The 20,349-nt window shown below is 35.6% G+C and overlaps 1 protein-coding gene across 1 annotated transcript in view; it reads right to left on the bottom strand.

Moving 5' to 3' along the window:
* LOC115213157 (organic cation transporter protein) overlaps window positions 1–20,349 on the bottom strand; it is a 508,715-nt gene that overhangs the window by 32,199 nt on the left and 456,167 nt on the right. The gene's annotated exons all lie outside the window — the stretch shown is intronic.

Genomic DNA, 20,349 nt, shown 5'->3' with positions numbered 1-20,349 from the left:
GAACTCAGTCTGCAGAGAGCCAGAACAATTACAACAAATCAATTTACCCAATCCCAATATGATCATGTCAGCTGGTTGCTCATCACACACACAACACAACACAACACAACCACAACAGAGTGGACTCTTGCTTAAACAAGAAAAGGTGAAAGTAAGGAGAGTGTAGCTACATTGCTGATAGCCTGTTAAATGAAAAATAACATTTGGGCTATTTTTTTTATTGGAGTAATATTAATATAAAGTTTTAATACAATACATAAGATGTCTATAGATTATCTTTACAATTTGAAAAGTTCAGAGAAGTAAAAAAAATACTAACTCAACAGAGTTTATTGGAAAACATAGGCAAACAGATGATAAAGTGTTGTTAGAAACATCAGAACACTTCAACATAAGTTTCATTGGTTTCATACACCCAGTTGAGTTATCCTTTTTTCTTTTCTGAATTTTTCAAATTGTAAATGTAATTTATAGACACACTGTAATTTGTGCATGATATAAAATTATTAAATTATAATGAAAATTAAATTTTTGCTTCTGTGTTTTGTGTGTTGATTCCATATTTGGCCATATGCAGCCCAAATATTCTATATGTTCTATGTTCAAATCGGCTAGATTAGGCCCTCTCACACCTACACTACAATGTAATTCTAAAAATGAATAATCATGTCATCAAAGCCTTGAAGTTATGCATTAATACATGATTAATTCAAAACAATGTGAATAAATAAACATTAGATTTAGCAGAGAAATCTGAATGCTAAACTGTTAAATTCAAAATCTGTGAATGTGTGTCGTGTGTGTGTCGTGTGTGTGTGTGTGTATCTTATGTATACTGTTTATATTCGTCAGACTGGTGTCCTCATCTTGATTATTGCTTTCACTATGTTTCAGCTGTTGTATGCTCCAGCCCTTTTCATGTATCTTGCGTTGAACTCAGTTGTTGCATTGAAATTTCAAACCTAATCTAACCATTTATTTAGTCCAAGTCAAGTACACTATTCTCATTCTGCTCACTGTGTTTTGTAATGCTGGTTTATGCACTGCAGTTACCTAGAGGTTTTGAGTTCAATCTCAGGCAAGGCAATAAGGTAATTCACAAAAAAAAAAAAAACAGCTGAAGCAAAAAATGTCCCAAAAAATCAGACTGGAAAGAGAACAGTGTACAACCATGGATCAAATAGATGGTTAAATTCGAAATTCTGACACAACAACAGAATTAAACACAAGACATCTGATGAAGGCTATAGCATACAACAGCTAAATCATAGTGAAAGCAACAATCAAGATAGGACGTAAGTTCAGTTAAGATAAACAGTGTGCATAACATAAATTCCTCATTTCAGAAATATAGAATTGTGAATGTATTTCTTAGTTCACTTGTTTGCCCATTTAATGTCAGTTTTTCCATGTTAGAATGGGTTAGGCATGAAGGTGGAGAGCTGGCAAAAACGTTAGAATGCCGGGCGAAATGCTTAGTAGTATTTTATCTGCCGTTATGTTCTGAGTTCAAATTCCGCTGAGGTCAACCTTGCCTATCATCCTTTCGGGGTCGATAAATTAAGTACCAGTTGAGTACTGGGGTCGATGTAATTGACTTAATCCTTTTGTCTGTCTTTAATTGTCCCCTCTGTGTATAACCCCTTGTGGGCAGTAAAGAAATGGGTATTTCGTCTGCCATTATGTTCTGAGTTCAAATTCCACCGAGGCTGACTTTGCCTTTCATCCTTTTGGGGTCGATAAATTAAGTACCAGTTATGCACTGGGGTTGATGTAATCGACTTGATTCCCTTGTCGGTTCTTGTTTGTCCCCTTTATGTTTAGCCCCTTGTGGGCAATAAAGAAATAAGAATGGGTTAGACACGAATTATGTGAGGCAGGATTTTACAGATGGATGCTCTTCCTGTCACTAACCTTTGCAATTAAGAGATTCTTTTTTATTTATTTTAGTGGTCTTTGAAAGCACAGATTGATTAGTCATAATATCAATAATAAATGTCAACATTATCACCATTTAACATGAGTGGTAGCAGGAATGCAATATCAACACTTGCTTATACTCAGGCATACACACACACACCTACCAGATTCACTCACAAGGTATAGTAGAAGAAATTTACCTAAGGTACTGTGCAATGGGACCAAACCCAAAACCATGTGGACATGAAGCAAGCACCTTAACCATACTGCTGCAATTGTGTACATATGTATAAAGATATGCATGCATATATACGTACATACATATTTTCTCTCTCACCCCTTTCTTCTGAAGAGCATTGGCTCGAAAGATCCAAAACTTTTTCATTATTCCTGAGAGTCAAACTAATACACCTGCTTGTTGTTCTCTCACTGTCTCTGTCTTTTATTTTCTCTACATTTGAACCATACACACACACATGTATATATATATATATATATATATATATATATATACATATATATGTGTGTGTGTGTGTGTATATATATGTATGTATATATATATGTGTGTATATATATGTATGTATGTATACATGCATATATATATATATATATATATATATATATATATATATATATATATATATATACATACATACATATTTGTGTATGTATATATGTGTGTGTGTATATGTATCTATGTATGTAATTGTTCAGTTTTATTTCAAGATTTCTTGCCAATAGAGAAAGAGCCGGTTTCTAACCTAGATCCAAGACTCCTTTATTGGAATTTCAACATCAAGAGTATTTTTGTTTGTTTGTTTGTTTGTATGCATGCATACAGTTGCATGAAATATTTACAATACATGTGACAAATCAATATTGGTATATTGGAGTGAAGTCGTTACTTTTATCTGTTTAGCAATCATCATCATCATGCTGGCATGGATTAGACAGTCTGACTGTATGTATGTAGGTGCAGATTTGTATATTTTATGTATGTATTCTCATGCATATAGCTGCATATTTTATGTATGCATGTATCCATCCAAAAAATGGAACAAGAATGCAACAGATGATAATAAAACATCTGGACAGATAGATGATACAAAGATGGACAGGAAAAAACAAGGATGGGTCATTAGTGGCCTTCTCTCCTCAGTCAAGTTTCCAGATTATCCTTACAGTTTAGGTCAGTTACACTTGAGACTGTTCAAATCTGGCTGGCCCCAAAAATCTAAGCTAAGAGCATTAAAGATTTTGGGAGATAGCAAGCGAATGTGTACAACAACAAAGACAAAAATAAACAGGGAAAATATAAAAAACAGAGAAAATGTTACACAATTACAAATACAAGCAACAAGAAAATAACAACAGGTGTCTTTCGACTAATAGAGACAAATCAAGTTGAGCTGGCATGTGTAGAGTGAAAGCCTTGAGGCAGGAACATAGAAGGTGAACCAGACAGGAACCGGGTGCAGCCATCTGGTTTATCAGTTCCAGTCAGACTGTCTAATCCATGCCAGCATGATGATGATGATTGCTAATTTTGTGGCATAAACAGATAAAAGTAATGATTTCACTCCAATATACCAGTATTAGAAGCATACCAGGTCTGATTGATTTGTCACATGTATTGTAAATATTTTCATGCAGCTGACTTTGTGGCCTCTTGTGTAATCAACTGCGAATTGGAAAATGTGTGAGAGGGAGGTTGATAGTGATTGCAACTTGCATTTTTTCTTTTCTTATTTTGCAATCTAATAATTAATACAGTTGAGCATAATGTTCAATGCATACAAAGTTGAGGTCTGAATAGGTAATCTTGTTTATCTTACATTTGTAAATATACACCCTCTCTATATGTAAATGTGTAAACACATACATACATCTTTCTGTTTGTCTCTCTCTCTCTCTAAATATATATGTGGGTAAGTGTGTGTGTATGTATGTATGTAAACTATATATATATATGCAAACTATATATATATATATATATATATCATCATCATCATCGTTTAATGCCCGTTTTCCATGCTTGCATGGGTTGGACAGTTCAACTGGGGTCTGGGAATATCCAATATAGGTAGAAGCAATGAAAAAAGTACTCAATCCAGTGAGAGATAAATATCAATTTAATACAGAACCGAGAGGATCATTTTTTTTTTTTTTTTTAAATATATATAATGCAAAAAGAGAGCCTGAGAGATTGCTTGGAAATACATGGCATATTTAAAAATACACCTTGTTAAAGTATCATAAAAGCATGAAACTATTAGTAGCTCCTGTGGTTGTGTATTAAATTGATATATTTATGTTAAATTTATATATATGTGAAAAAATTTTCTCAATTCATACATACCTACATACACACACATATATATATGTGAAACATAAAAAATCAGGAGGTATGAGAAGTGAATATATTCACTTGAACTCCATAGATTACAGTTGTTTCACAACCTCCCTCATATAGTAAGAATTTCAGAGTGAAAGAAATTATGTATACATGTTTGCACTAATATGTATGCTCTACTTTATATAATGCAATTATATATTCACAAATCAAAACAAATAAAGAAAGTTAACTCTGCAAGGTGAATCATTGGTGTATCCATGATGTTCTGATGAGCTAGCTTTTTTTTTTGTGTTAACATTAAGGGTGGTCAATTCCCTGAATTTTTACCTAACATCTTAATCAATATGAACCAACATATTTTTATTTTTACTGACGAAACCAAGCTAATTTTATCTAGTTTTGGTCTTCCACATATTGTATACATAAAGAGATTTTGTATGTATACTTATGAATTGAATCATTGGTGTAACCAGGATGTTCTGGTGATCTGATGAGCTAGCTTTCTTTACTTGCATTGATTTGTGAATATACAATAGTATTGTATAATGCATAGCATGAATATTAATGCAAACATGTAAATATAATTTTATTCTACACTGAAATCCTTATAACATGAAGAAGACTGTGAAAAAAGTCAAAATCCAAAGGCTGTCAAGTGGTTAAATAAATGTATATTCACCTCCCATACCTCTTGACTTTTTATCCTTTATATACTCCTCATAAAAGATCAGATATTCTGGATTTTTGTAGCACGAACACTCTGCATTACACTTCTCTATGTTGGATTACTATGTAGTCTGTTAGCCAAGTTCGTTAGAGGAGCTTTCTGTGATAGCCACACAATTCTCTGAATCCAAATCTTATTTATAAATAATTGGAATAAATTATGTACACATTTATTCCAGATCTTTGTGCTCTGGGTTCACATATTGCAAAGGTCAACTTTGCCTTCTCTCTCCCTGGGTTCAATAAAATAAATACACCTGTCAAGTATTGGGGTTGATGCAACCAACTATCCTATTCTCCTGATTTCAGACGTTGTACCTTTGTTAGAAGCAATTATTATTATTGAAATGTAACATGTCTTGAATGGTACAACAATGCAGAGTGGACTATAATAACTGTTATAAATAATTTAATTATACACAGTCTAATATAAAATTTCAGAATACAAAAATTCCTTCTTCAGATATTGCTAGGAAGTAATGGAGTTACATTTACCCGTTGGCATAAATCTATAACACAGATGGGGCAGTTAACTAGTGTGCATTGATTGCTGTCCCTTGCTCATTTCTTTGCTAGGTGTCTTCTCAGAGAGGGGCTGGGGTGGGCAAGTTGTATGTCTAATCCTTCTCTTCTTATGGCTCTTCAGATGGCTGTAGTTATCTTCTCATTAAAATGGGGTATTTTAAAGAAGCATGTGTTGTTGGGTTTTCTGCGTTTGGCGTGTTTGTTGTCTTGGGTACTTAAGCTGATTCACAATGGATATAGGGTACTTGTTGGTTTACAATACCTCTAGTAAGCATGTAGTGTGGATCACATTGTCCTCTGTCCAACTGTACTTACTATGGATGCATGTAAGTTCATGTCTGGCTAATCCTATTTTGGCACCGAGTGGAAGGGCTGAATTGTAGTGAGCAAATATATCTCTACTGGTTGCTTTCCTGTAGAACTTAGTGTGGATCTCTCCTTCTTTCGTTATTTTCAGTTGAAGTCAAGCAGTGATAGGGATCTAGTGTTGTTGGGATGTTCTATAGTGAATCATATATTCATGTCAATGTTGTTGAACATCGTGAATATTCTTATTTCTTTACTGCCCACAAGGGGCTAAACACAGAGGAGACAAACAAGGACAGACAGACGAATTAAGTCGATTATATCGACCCCAGTGTATAACTGGTACTCAATTTATCAACCCTGAAAGGATGAAAGGCAAAGTTGACCTCAGCGGAATTTGAACTCAGAACGTAACGTCAGACGAAATACCTATTTCCATTTCTTTACTACCCACAAAGGGCTAAACACAGAGAGGACAAACAAGGACAGACAGACAGATTAAGTCGATTATATCGACCCCAGTGCATAACTGGTACTTAATTTATCAACCCCAAAAGGATGAAAGGCAAAGTCGACCTCAGCGGAATTTGAACTCAGAACGTAATGGCAGACGAAATACCACTAAGCATGTTGCCCAACATGCTAACGATTCTGCCAGCTTACCGCCTTATTGTGAATATTCTGTCAGCCTCTTCACGGGCGTATGTGAGTATGAGGATGTCATCTACGTACCTGGTGAAGAAGGCACATGAGCAGCAGATGTTGAGTGCTCAATGTTCCAGATGGTTCATATAGGTGATGGCCAGTAGGCTCGAGAGACTGGATCCCATGGGGAGACCTGTTGTCTGCTTGTAGGTGTGATCATGGAAAGAGAAGTAGGTGTTGTCCACGATGATGGACAATAGTTGATGTATATCAGCTGTAGTGAGTCTGAAGCAGTGGATGTCATACCCTACTATGCAGTCAGTCAATAGGTTGACTGCCAAGTGTGCTGGTACCGTTGTGTACATAGAAACAACATCAAGACTAAAAGCATATCTGTTTTGCCTGAGTTGGTCTGGGGGCAGTTGGTACAGTCTTCTGATGACTTTGTCGGAGTTCTTGACATGTTCAAGAAAGGTGGAGAGTATGGGTTTCAGGATGTGGGAGAGGAGCCGGGATATTTTATATAGATGTACTTCCATGCTGGAGACAATGGGTCTAATATGGATCATGTCACTATCCTTGTTTGTTTTAATGAGGTGGTAGAATCTGGGTAATCTACTGTTCTTTGTGATGAAGTTGTTCTTGTATTTGTTATGTATTTTGCTGGGTGTGATGGAGAGTGTCAGTTGTCCACAGCCAGCAGACTAAGGTGACACTTGTTTACTGGTCATAAGTAAATAAGTTGATAAGATATGATTTTAAGGTTGTTGAATAACCAAGTAGAGGGTCTCTCATCATTTTGAATAAGAACCAGCTACATAATGAGGCTGGCTCAGACAATAATATGTTTTCCTCAAACATTTTTAACCTTCTGCAATTATCGGCATTCATCACCATTAATATTTTATGCTGTTTTAAAGTGGTAAGCTGGCAGAATTGTTAGTACGCCACACAAAATGTTTAGTGGCTTTTCTTCCAGTTTTATGTTCTGAGATCAAATTCTGCTGAGGTTGACTTTGTCTTTCATCCTCTTGGATAAAATAAATACCAGTTGAGCACTGTGGTTGATGTAATTGACTTGTCCCCTTCTTCTGAACTTACTGGTCTTGTGCCAAAATTTGAAACCGGTATTTTATACTGTTTTATTTTCTCTGGCAGGGTTTATTCTTTATGGTAGATGTTCTTCCTATCACTAATCAACATCATCATTATTACGAAAAGGCGGTGAGCTGACAAAATCATTTGCATCGACTTACCCTCCCTTAAAATTGCAGCTCTTGACCCAAAATTTGAAATCACTATTTTAAGGCAGCGAGCTGGCAGAGTTGTTAGCATACTGGACAAAATACTTAGTATATTTTCTAGCCCTTCATTCTCTGTGCTCAAATTCTGCCAAGGTTGAATTTTATTTCATCATTTTGGGGTTAAAAAAATAAGCACCAACTGAACACTAGGGTTGATGTAAACAACTATTCCCCAACTCCACTGAAATTGCTGGCCTTGTGCCAAAATTTGAAATAATTACTACTACTACAAAAAAGGATGCAAGCTGGCAGATACATTAGCACGCCAGGTGAAATGCTTAGCGGTATTTCGTCTACTGTTACGTTCTGAGTTCAAATTCTGCCGAGGTTGACTTTGCCTTTCATCCTTTCGGAGTCAATTAAATAAGTACCAGTTACGCACTGGAGTCGATATAATCGACTTAATCCGTTTGTCTGTCCTTGTTTGTCCTCTCTTTGTTTAGCCCTTTGTGGGTAGTAAAGAAATAGGTATTTTGTCGTCTTAAAATTATGAGTTCAAATTCCACCAAAGTTGACTTTGTCTTTCATCCTCTCAGGGTTGATAAAATAAGTAACAGTTGGGCACTGGTGTAGATGTAATTGACTATCCCCCTTCCCCGAAATTGCTGGCCTTGTGCCAAAATTTGAAATCATTATTATTATTATGAAAGAGTAGTGTAGCAGCAGAAATAAATTAATATCATCCTAAAAGCTTAATGGGATTTAGCTATAAGCTTTACATTGTGAGTTGAGATCTTGCTGAAGTGAAATAAATGCAAAACATATCTTCTTAACGTAGAATTCACATTTCTATATACAATTTATTGATTATAAAAAAATTTAAAAAACACAGCAGCGAATAATATATATATATATATATATATATATATATATATATATATATATATATATACATACACACAGACATACATACATACATACATATATATATATATATATATACACACACACACATACATACATATATACGTATGTGCATATATTATATTATATTATATACATATAATTAGATATATATTGAGAAAGAGGAAGAGAAAGAGATGTGTCTTTTCATTCATATCTGATAAATTGAGTACATGCACATGCACACACACACCACACACACACACACAACACACACACACTCACACACACACACACTCACACACACACACTTGAACATATATATCTATTTTGTATATATTGTACATAAAAAATATCCCACAGTAAAATGTGCAAATTTTTTAACTCTCTTACACCCACTAAAATCCAACAGCCTGCTACGGAATATATATATATATATATATATATGTATATATATAATATATATATATATATATATATATATATATATATATATATTTATATTTATTATACACAAATTGATGCTATATTCTTCCAGACACATTATCAGTAAAACATGACTGAATGAATAGCTATTTGAGGAAATATACATGTGCAAGTGTGCTCGCACACTTGCACATTTCATGTGGAGGCATACACACACACACATGTATGTGTGGGTGTATATATACATATATGTGTGTGTGTGTGTGTGTACATATGTATCTATATATACACACACATATATATGTATTTATATATATATATATACATATGTGTGTGTCTATGTGTGTGTGTATATTTATATATATATATACACACACACACACATATATATACACATATATATATAAATGGTGTGAGAGAGAGAGAGAGAGAGAGAAGTAATCATCTATGTTGTGCATGCCTGATCAAACTCATAACTGTCAGGTTGTCTTTTTTATAGATACAAATAACTTAACATTATACTGGTTTGAAGGAAACCAAACTTTCAGCCATGCTTGTGACTATTTTCAGAAGGAGTGTATATATGTCCGTGTGTATGTATGAGTGTGAACGAGAGAGAGAGAGAGAGAGAGAGAGTGGAGGGACAGTTAGGTAGAGGAAATAAAGAGAATCTGCTTAGTATTTATAGTGAGTGATGAGCAGTCTACAGTATGAAGCAAATGGCCATCACATTTGTCTGGGTTAAGTTGGTATCAAAGAAAAATGAGAATTTGATATGTAAAATTGTGGTCTGATGCTGGCTACAGAAGCATATTTAGTAGGAAGATGTTAGACAGATTAAATAAAGGTAATAAAGCAATTCCTAAAATATTACTTTTAAAAGTAGACGTTGCATAGTTAAGAAGTTTGCTTCTTAAGCCCACTGCATAGCATATTGGGCAAGTGACTTTCTCCATTGCTGTGGGTAAACCTAAGTTTGTGGGTGAGACTGAGTTGATGGAAACTGTGTAGAAACCTGTTAGATGAACTGTACTTGTAATTCAAAGGTACATAGTTGTCATACACTGTATCATACTGATTCTGCCTGAGAATTATGCGAAAGATACAAGTGACTGTGGAAAGCTCAGTCACTTGCATGCTGATTCAATGAACAAGTAATTCAGTAGACAAATGAACGGAATCCTCCTCATTGAAAGCAATGAAGATTCATTTACTTACTAGTCAGAGTAGGAAGGGGCACAATCATAAATCTTTCCAGAACCTTTGTGACAGCTGGAGGATTGGGGTTAGTTATCCTCAGACACATACACACACATATACACACAATCATTTGCAGTATCCAATAGAATCAAGGTATTTTAATAAGGATACCAAATTATTTAAATTTCGGTTTATTTTAATCTATCTAAAGAAACGTTTGTTTTACATGGTTTAAGTGATTTGTTCATCAATAAAAACATGTTTGAAACAGCTATAGTGAACTTCAGCCTATTTATGTCATTATATATGAATATATATATATTTGTATCTATCTATCTATCTATCTATCTATCTATCTATATATATATATATATCATCATCATCATCATCATCATTTAACGTCCGCTTTCCATGCTAGCATGGGTTGGACAATTTGACTGAGGGCTGGTGAACCAGCTGGTTGCACCAGGCTCCATATATATATATATATATCAACAATTGAGGGTAAAATTAATTAGTTATTAATTATTTCACCAAGTAGTGTTCAGTATGTAAAAAGACCATTTAAGGCGAATTCAAAATATTACATTATATAATTAGGGCTTAATAAAATAAATTACTTTGCCACATACTGAACTTTCTAGAAATAGCAGCCAAAATGTTTTTAGCCATTTCCACTACTTTAAGAAAACTTAAAAAGTTTACTTAAAGTAGTGGAAATGGCTAAAAACGTTTTGGCTGCTATTTCTAGAAAGTTCAGTATGTGGCAAAGTAATTTATTTTATATATATATATATATATGAATAAAAAATGGAGTTAACGCAGGTGTAAACAAGTATTTTTACTTTCGACACATGTGTCGAAAGTAAAAATATTTGTTTACACCTGCGTTAACTCCATTTTTTATTCATATTATTCAAAATATTCAACGTAAACACAAAGTTTCTACCTTTATAAACAAGGAGTTACAACATCTTTACTTGTGAGATTTTTGCTGCCCTGGTAACTATTTATTTATTTTTGCGTGTTAATTGTTAACAAGGTAAAAATACACTCATCTATATATATATATATACAGGGGTTGGACATGATAATGGAAACACCTAGCATCATAGCATCATAATTTTGAAACTGTCAAAGGCTTGTTTCTTTTTATGTTTTTTGACTTATTAGTGTTGTTTAATATGTTTTGTTAAAATTGCTGTTTCTTTTCAGATATCATCAGAAAAAGGTAAATAAAATTCATTAAAATGACAGATCTATTGGACTTTCAAAGAGGTCAAATTGTTGGTGCTCGTATGGCAGGCGCTAGCATAACAAAAACAGTCGAAATGTTTGGTGTATCAAGAAGTACTGTCTCGAAAGTAATGACAGCCTTTGAGAAAGAGAGAAAACCTCCTCATCAAAACAAAACTCCAAAAGAAAACCAAAACTTTCAGATAGAGACTGTCAGAATCTTATGCGAATTGTTAGAAAGGATCACAAAAGTACAGCTCCCAAAATTACTGCAAAGCTTAATGACCACCTTGAGAACCCAGTTTCCAAAAAAACTGTTTACCGGCAGCTGCATAAAGCCAGATTTCACGGGAAGGCTGCAATCAGAATTCCGCTACTTTCAATATCAAATGTTGCAAAGCATTTAGAGTGTAGTAAGAACCTACAGAATTGGTCCCTAGAGTAGTGGAAGAATGTTATTTTCTCGGACAAGTCATCTTTTACCTTATTTCTGACCACCGGCTGAGTATACATGTGGAAACAGCCAGAAGATGCATATGACCCAGACTGCCTTCTTTCAACTATTAAACATGGAGGAGGATCTGTGATGATCTGGGTCACTATATCTTGGAAATCCACTGGCCCAATGGTTTCCTTCATGGCAGAATTAATAGTCAAGACTATTTAAGCATTTTATCTGATCAAATTCATCCTATGGTTGTGGAACTGTTACTGGAGGGAAACACAATCTTTCAGGATAATAATGCACCAATTCACACAGCTAAGGTTGTTACTGAATGGCACAAGCAACATTCTAGTGAAGTTGGACATCTTATCTGGCCACCACAGTTCCCAGATCTCAATATTATTGAACAATTATGGAGCATTTTAGAAAAACAAGTATGGAGTCAATATCCTCCACCATCATCACTACAAGAACTGGAGACTGTTTTAGCTGAAAAATGGACAAAAATTCCTTTGGAAACAATTCAAACTCTGTACGAGTCCATACTTTATGGAATTCAAGCTGTAATTACTGCCAAAGGCAGTCCTACCCCATATTAAAATAAATTTGGTTGAAATTTTAAAGTGTTTCCATTATTTTTTCCAACCCCTGTATATATATTACAGAGATGTACTTGCATAGCAAGTGAACTTATCTGAAATTGTGCTCTGAAACAAAAACAGTTGCAGCGTGGAAGGTGTTTATAAGCCATTTAAAAATGTTGAAGTAAATCTAATGGTTTTGTGTGTTTTTAAATGGCTTATAAACACCTTCCATGCTGCAATTGTTTATATATATATATATATTCACAGACATACAGAGACATATGCATACATACAGAGACACAGACATACACTCACACACATACATACTTCACTTATTATGTTACAAATACTTATTTTACATGAACTAGAATAATACAGAAGCAAAACAGATCGGTGGATATAGTACATGATATGACTATCATGTTGGAAATTTGTTGTTGAGATCCACTTCAATTGTTTTATTGTCTATTTGGGTCATACACTAAATTTTAGATATCTTAGTTAAGTAGGCTGACAAGTGAAAGTATCAGATTATCCAAGAATATTATCAGAAATATACTGGTGTCTGATTTTGTAAGAGAATTATCTCTAATCTGCTTAATGCCCAAGAGTCAGTGTTCAGTATTGACAATAGGTGCAGGAATGGCTACATAACTAAAAAGTTCACTTCGTAGCCATACAATTATGGTTTCAGTCTCACTGTGTGACACCTTGGGGAAATGTCTGCTGCTATAGCCTCAGACCACCAATGCTTTATGGCATATGGAAATTGTACAAAGGCCACCATATGTGTGTGCTTATGCAGCTGTGCATGTGTGTGCTTATGCAGCTGTGCATGTGTGTGCATGTACCTGTTTGTCTGTGAATATATGTATGAAAATGAATGTTTACATTCAGTGATGAGCTAAACATTTCCTGGTAAACCAATCATCTGGAAACTTTGGGCTTTTGAAGATGTGTAGAAAAGAAACTCCCTTACTTGGAAATAGGTAAGGGTTAGTGACAGGAAGGGCATCTAACTGTAAAACAACACCTCAGTATTTGTCTAACCAATGCTAGCAAGGGAAAATAAGCAAATGAACCAATTTAAACTCCTTTGTTGACTCTTTGTAGTATTTATATATATGCAAAATTGATTACCTCACATACTGAATATGGAAGTACAGAATAACAAATCAGAATTTTAACCTTAAAACACTATCTTTATAGTAATGGTTTCAAATTTTGGCACATCACCAGCAATTTTAGGAGATGGGGTAAGTTGATTTCATTGAACCCCAGGGTTTAGCCAGTGCTTATTTTAATGACACTGAAAGTATTCTTTTCTATTCTAGGCACAAGGCCCCAAATCTTGGGAGGTGGGGGCAGTCAATTAGCGCAATGCTAGTAAACAACTGGTAATTAAGTTATCAACCCCGAAAGGATGAAAGGCAAAGTTGACCTCAACAGAATTTGAACTCAGAATGTAAAGACAGATGAAATACCAATAAGCAATTCACCCGGTATGCTAAGGTTTCTGCCAGCTTGCCTCCTTAATGACTTTGAAAGTATGAAAGGATGAAGGGCAACCTTCGTGGAATTTGAACTCAGAGCATAAAGAGCAAGAAGAAACGCTACTAAGCATTTTGTCCAACATGCTAAGAATTTTGTCAGCTGACTGACTTATTTTGTAGTAATAAAAATATTTATTAATAATAAATGCACCCTTTTAAAGCCTAGCCAGGCTCATGGGCCCGTTTTCCTGGTTTCAATGGTGTATGTGTTCCCCAGCTGGACGGGACGCCAGTCCATCGAAGCATTACTCATTTTTGCCAGCTGAGTGGACTGGAGCAACGTGAAATGAAGTGTTTTGCTCAAGAACACAACGCGTCACCCAGACCAGAAATCGAAACCACAACCTTATGATCGTGATGTTGACATCCTAACCACTAAGCCACGTGCCTCCACAAAAATATTTATAGAAGCATTATATTCTTCCAGAATCAGAATCTGATTATAAATAGAAGGGACAAGCAATAACCAAAGCACGAGGAATTATTGAGTATTTTGTCAAAAAAGATCATTGAAGGGTCAGAGTCTAAAGGACATACAGCAATGCTTTGAATTGATTAAAGAGCAAGCAATATCAATTTGTTAATGAAATACATTAATTTTGAATAAATAAATTGCAAAAATAATATAAAAAAAGAATCACTCGCAGTAAATCATAAACCAATACCAAAATTTACAACTCCTTGCTTTTAACTAAATCTTCTCCTCTTAATCAAGGCAAATACATCTTTTATTATTTTTTCAGATTTAAAAAAAAAAGTGGTTTGTTCTAGAAGAAGGGGTGTAAGGATGTTGCTACATCATGGGTGACAAGAAAAGGGGAAATAATTTAGTAGGGTGACTCTGGGTGGGGGAGGTGCAAGACTAACAAACTCTGCTTTCTCCAGCAAGTGCAATATATTATATGGTTAGGTGCATATAAGGGTAGATGGTTAGATGCTGACATGGCTATGTAATTAAGACGTTTGTATCCCAACTACATGACTCTCCATGCACCTAGCCATATATGCTGCATCACTCCATTGTGTGTCCCTTTTCTTTGGCAAATACATCTAGGAAGGGTCGAATTACACATGGAGTATTCACATGTAGCTGAAACATATAACACAAGCATGTTCTGTGTCCTTATGATGGAAATATTTTTTCCTGCCTGTTTTGAATTTAATTAGTGTACAGAAACCAAGATACATTACGATAATACATGCTATCAATTCTGTTCAACTGATTTAATCAATGCAATATTTCTAATGAAATATACTGCCCAGGCTTTTCAATTAATTTTGGAAATAATCAATAATTTAAAAAGATTCAGCAAAATGAAGTTTTCCATTATAAAAATATCTGTGGAACATACCATAACAAAAGTTCTTAGATAAAGTTATTTTAGAAGGTTTCTGTTTAAATATAAACACTTTACAAAAAAATTTGTATCCAAGAACCAAAGACTGTTCCAGATGGAATGTTACTAAAAGGATTAAACTCTACTTTACAAACACAGAAATTTGTGTCATACATTTCTTTATTCTACTTTCGTTGTTGTTGTCATCATTGTTGTTTAATGTCCGCTTTCCATGCTGGCATGGGTTGGATGGTTTGACTGAGAACTGGCAAGCTGTGAGGCTGCACCAGGCTCCAATCTGATTTGGTAAGGTTTCTACAGCTGGATGCCCTTCCTAATGCCAACCACTCCAAGAGTGTAGTAGGTACTTTTATGTGCAACTGGCATGGGAGCCAGTCAGACAGCACTGGCATCAGCCACACCCAAATGATGCTTTTTATGTGCCACTGGCACAGGTGCCAGTGGGGCAGCACTGGCATCAGTCATGCTTGAATGGTGCTTTTTACATGCCAAAGATACTCAAGAGAAGTCTGCAAAATTTTGTATCTACCAAATCCTAAAAAAACTCTGAAATTATGATAACAGGTTATGACAATAAGTGTTCCAATTGGTCTCAACAGAACAGCCTACTTGTGAAATTAATATGCAAGTGGCTGAGCACTTCACAGACACACATGCCCTTAACGTAGTTCTCAGGGAAATTCAATGTGACACAGAAGGTGAAAAGGATGACTCTTTGTACTACAAGTACAACTCGTTTTTGCCAGCTGAGTAGACTAGTGCAATGTGAAATAAAGTGTCTTACTCAAGGACAGAACATACCACTGGGAATTGAACTCATGACCTTATCATTGTGAACCGAATATCCTAACCATTAAGCCACCTGTCTTTACAAATGTAAACTGGCACTCTGTCAGTTATGACAATGAGCGTTCCAGATGATCTGAGGTAGATACCCTAACCATTAAGCCATGCACTTTCATAGGTGTATATAACTGAGGTGTTGCTCGGGTATTAATTCACACTTTCCTTTCTACACACATTCTGAGTCAGCAATAAGCATTTTCATAGTGACTCAACTATCATTGTTCAATGTTTTCCACTCAATGTTTATTCTGCTGCCCCGACTGGCCTCCGTGCTGGTGGCACGTAAAAAGCACCATCCGATCGTGGCCATTGCCAGCCTTGCCTGGCCCCCGTGCCGGTGGCATGTAAAAAGCTCCATCCAATCGTGGCTGTTTGCCAGCCTCGTCTGGCACCTGTGCCGGTGGCAAGTAAAAAGCACCCACTACACTCACGGAGTGGTTAGCGTTAGGAAGTGTATCCAGCTGTAGAAACATTGCCAGATCAGACTGAGCCTGGTGCAGCCTCCTGGCTTCCCAGACCCCAGTCGAACTGGCCAACCCATGCTAGCAAGGAAAGCGGACGTCAAACGATGATGATGATGATGATGAAAACCAGAATCTAAAGAAATTACTGATGATCTCTGTTGGCTTTTTATCTTTGTGATACATCTGAAGACATTATCAGTGATGTCTTTTTGGGGTCTGGTGTTTGAGAGGTCTTTCCACAATCAAACATCTTCACTCAGGTTGATTCAGCCATCTCAATGGGATCACGTTTTGCTCACCCTTCATTGTTTCAGTAAGAGCAAAGAATTAAAGATTCTGGGCCCTTTGAGAGTAAGGAAGAAAGAGTGAAAGCATGTGATAGACAGATAGAGTAAGTAAGTGATGTCCTTTTACTAACACGAAGCCAAAGTAATAATACCACTTACTCTATCATCCTCTCTCTTAGCAGAAATACATGCGCCCCAAATATTACATTCTTCACTCTTTATGCTAATTAAATATATTGAAATCTACAACATAGCTGCATGGTTAAAAAGCTCACTTTACAACCATGTGACTTCAGGTTCAGTCCCATAGCATGGCACCTTGGGCAAGTGTCTTCTACTCTAGTCCTAAGCCACCCAATGTCTTGTGAGTTAATTTGGTAGGCAGAAACTGTGTGGAAGCCTGTCATATACGTGTGTGTGTGTGTATCGTTAGCACATTGGGTGAAATGCTTAGCAGTATTTCGTCTGTCTATGTTTTGGTTTCAAATTCTGCCGAGGTCATCTTTGCCTTTCATTCTTTTGAGGTTGATAAATTAAATACCAGTTGTGTACTGGGGTTGATCTAATTGGCTGGCCCCCTTTCACCAAATTTCAGGCCTTGTGCCTATAGCAGAAAGGATTATATATATATATGTGTGTGTGTGTGTGTGTGTGAGCGTGCGTGTGTGCATGTGTGTGTGTGTGTGTATGTATGTGTATGTGTGTGTGACTTTGTGTTTGTTTCTATTCACCACTTGACAAAAGATGTTGGTTTGTTCACATCCCTGTTACATAGCAGTTTGACAAAGGTGACTGATAGAATAAGCGACCAAACTTAAAAATAAGTACTGGGATTGATTTGTTCAACTAAACCCTTTGAGGTAGTGCCCCAGTATGGTCACAGTCCATTGATTAAACAAGTAAAGAAAGAAAAATTTTAAATGATACTCTTATTTTATAACTGGTGACATAATCTCTGATTGAATATATCATTGTCTTAATTCATGTACACTTATCAATAATTCAATTGAGCTCTCCAAGGCATCCAAGACTTGTGGGAGAGAAGAAAGTCCCCTCATACCAGAGACTTGGCTCAAATATTTGCAACAGAATGAACTCCATTAAATACGCCCAAGGATCAGGTGGTATTAAAACAGTTGATGGATTAAGTTTATCATCAGTGTATATCTTGGTAGAATTTGAACATGGAACTCCCTGAACTGGAACAATTACCATAAGGTATTATGTCTGACAGCCTGATGACTACATTAAGCCACCATTCTAGATAGATACTTTTATTTATCAATCCTGGAATGAAGGAATGAATGATGAAGCTGACCATAGTGGGGCTTGAACTCAGGATGCAGAAAACCAGAATAAATACACTAAGGCATTTGTGCAATGTTCTAATATGCTTATCCTTATGTGTGTATATACATACTTACATACATAATATATATATATATATATATATATATATATATATATATATATGTATATATATATGTATATATATATATATATGTATATATATATATATATATATATATATATATATATGTATATATATATATATATAATATATATATATGTGTGTGTGTGTGTGTATGTGTGTGTGTGTGTGTGTGTTTTTTTTCTCATATTGTTTTGCTTCAGTTGTTTGACTGTGACCATGCTTGAGCACTGCCTTTAATCAAACAAATCAACCCCAGAATCTATTCTTTGTTAGCCTAGTACTTATTCTATCGGTCTCAGTTGCCAAACTGCCAAGATATGGGGACGTAGACATACAAGCATCAGTTGTCAAGCGATGGTGGAGGGGACAAACACAAGCATACAAACTTATATATATATGTATATATATATATATATATATATATATATATACGACAGGCTTTTTTCAGTTTCTGTCTATTAAATCCACTCACAAGGCTTTGGTTGGCCCAAGGCTATAGTAGAAGACACTTGTCCAAGTTTCCACGCAGTGGTACTGAACCCAGAGCCATGTGGTTGGTAAGCAAGCTATTTACTACACAGCCACTCCTATATAAATGACATTTTAGGCCACCAGGGGTCCATGGATCCCAGGTTGGAAACCACAGTTCTAATGACTGCCTGTCTGTCATGTCCTGTGTATATGCAACCTACACTGAGGTTAATAATCCTTTCTACTATAGGCACTGAACTTGTTTTGGTGGTGAGGAAGGGAATAGTCAATTGCATCACCACCATTCCTAGTACTTAACTGGTTTCTATAGTAGAATGTTGACTCTGAAAGGATGACAGACAAAGTTGATCTCAGTGAAATCTACACTCAGAATGTAAAGCTGGAAGAAATACTGCTTGGTGTGGCTGTGTGGTAAGAAGTTTGCTTCCTAACCACATGGTTCCCGGTTCAGTCCTAGAGTGTGGTACCTTGAGCAAGTGTTTTCTATTATAGTCATGAACTGACCAAAGCCTTGTGAGTGGATTTGGTGGAGAGAAACTGAAAGAAATCTGTTGCATATATATATATATATATATATACCACACTAGCACATAAATACAAATATATCTTCCTAGCTACATGGTTTCGGGTTCAGTCCCACTGTGTGGCACTTTGGGTAGGTGGAAGTTACTGCCGTGTGTGTATGTGTGCGTATAGCTGCTCAGTGCCTCTCCGAAAGAGAGAGAGGGAATATATACAGAACACACGTTATACTTACATATCCGAATGTATATTTGTATTTATGTGCTAATGTGGTATATTCAACTGACGAAAGCAGAGCTTATTTGAAGCAAAGCTAGAAATCCAGGATCTTGAATTATCCAGTTATATATATATATATATATATATATATATATATATATATGTGTGTGTATTTGTGTTTGTGTTTGTCCCCTCACCTTCGCTTGACAATTGATGTTGGTGTGTTTACTCTAACCCTAACCCTGTAACTCAGCAGTTTGGCAAAAAAAAATACTTCAATAAAATAAGTACTAGGCTTACAAAAATAAGTCTTGGGGTCAATTTTTACCATTAAAAATCCCTTTGAGGTGGTGCTCCAGCATGACTGCAGTCAAATGACTGAAACAATGAAACAAGAATAAAAGAATGCCGTTTTGTTTAGTGCAATAGTGATTCTGCCAACAGCTCACTTCTTTTACACTGAGACTAATACCACTGGCCTGTTATTTACTCTGGTTAGTACAATAAGTACAAACAATCTGGTGTGATATGTGAACACAATATATTTGTGAGACAACAATATCATAACATCATCACTGTTTCTAGTTGAGTTCATTACCAGTTTAGAAGCCTCACTATTCCCATCTGGTACAGAATTGGTGCTTCCCATTGTAAGAA

The sequence above is a fragment of the Octopus sinensis genome, linkage group LG6 (genome assembly GCF_006345805.1).
Source record: "Octopus sinensis linkage group LG6, ASM634580v1, whole genome shotgun sequence".
Lineage (NCBI taxonomy): Eukaryota > Metazoa > Mollusca > Cephalopoda > Octopoda > Octopodidae > Octopus > Octopus sinensis.
Note: the sequence above shows the minus strand (reverse complement) of the source record. Positions and strands in the feature narration are given on the sequence as shown.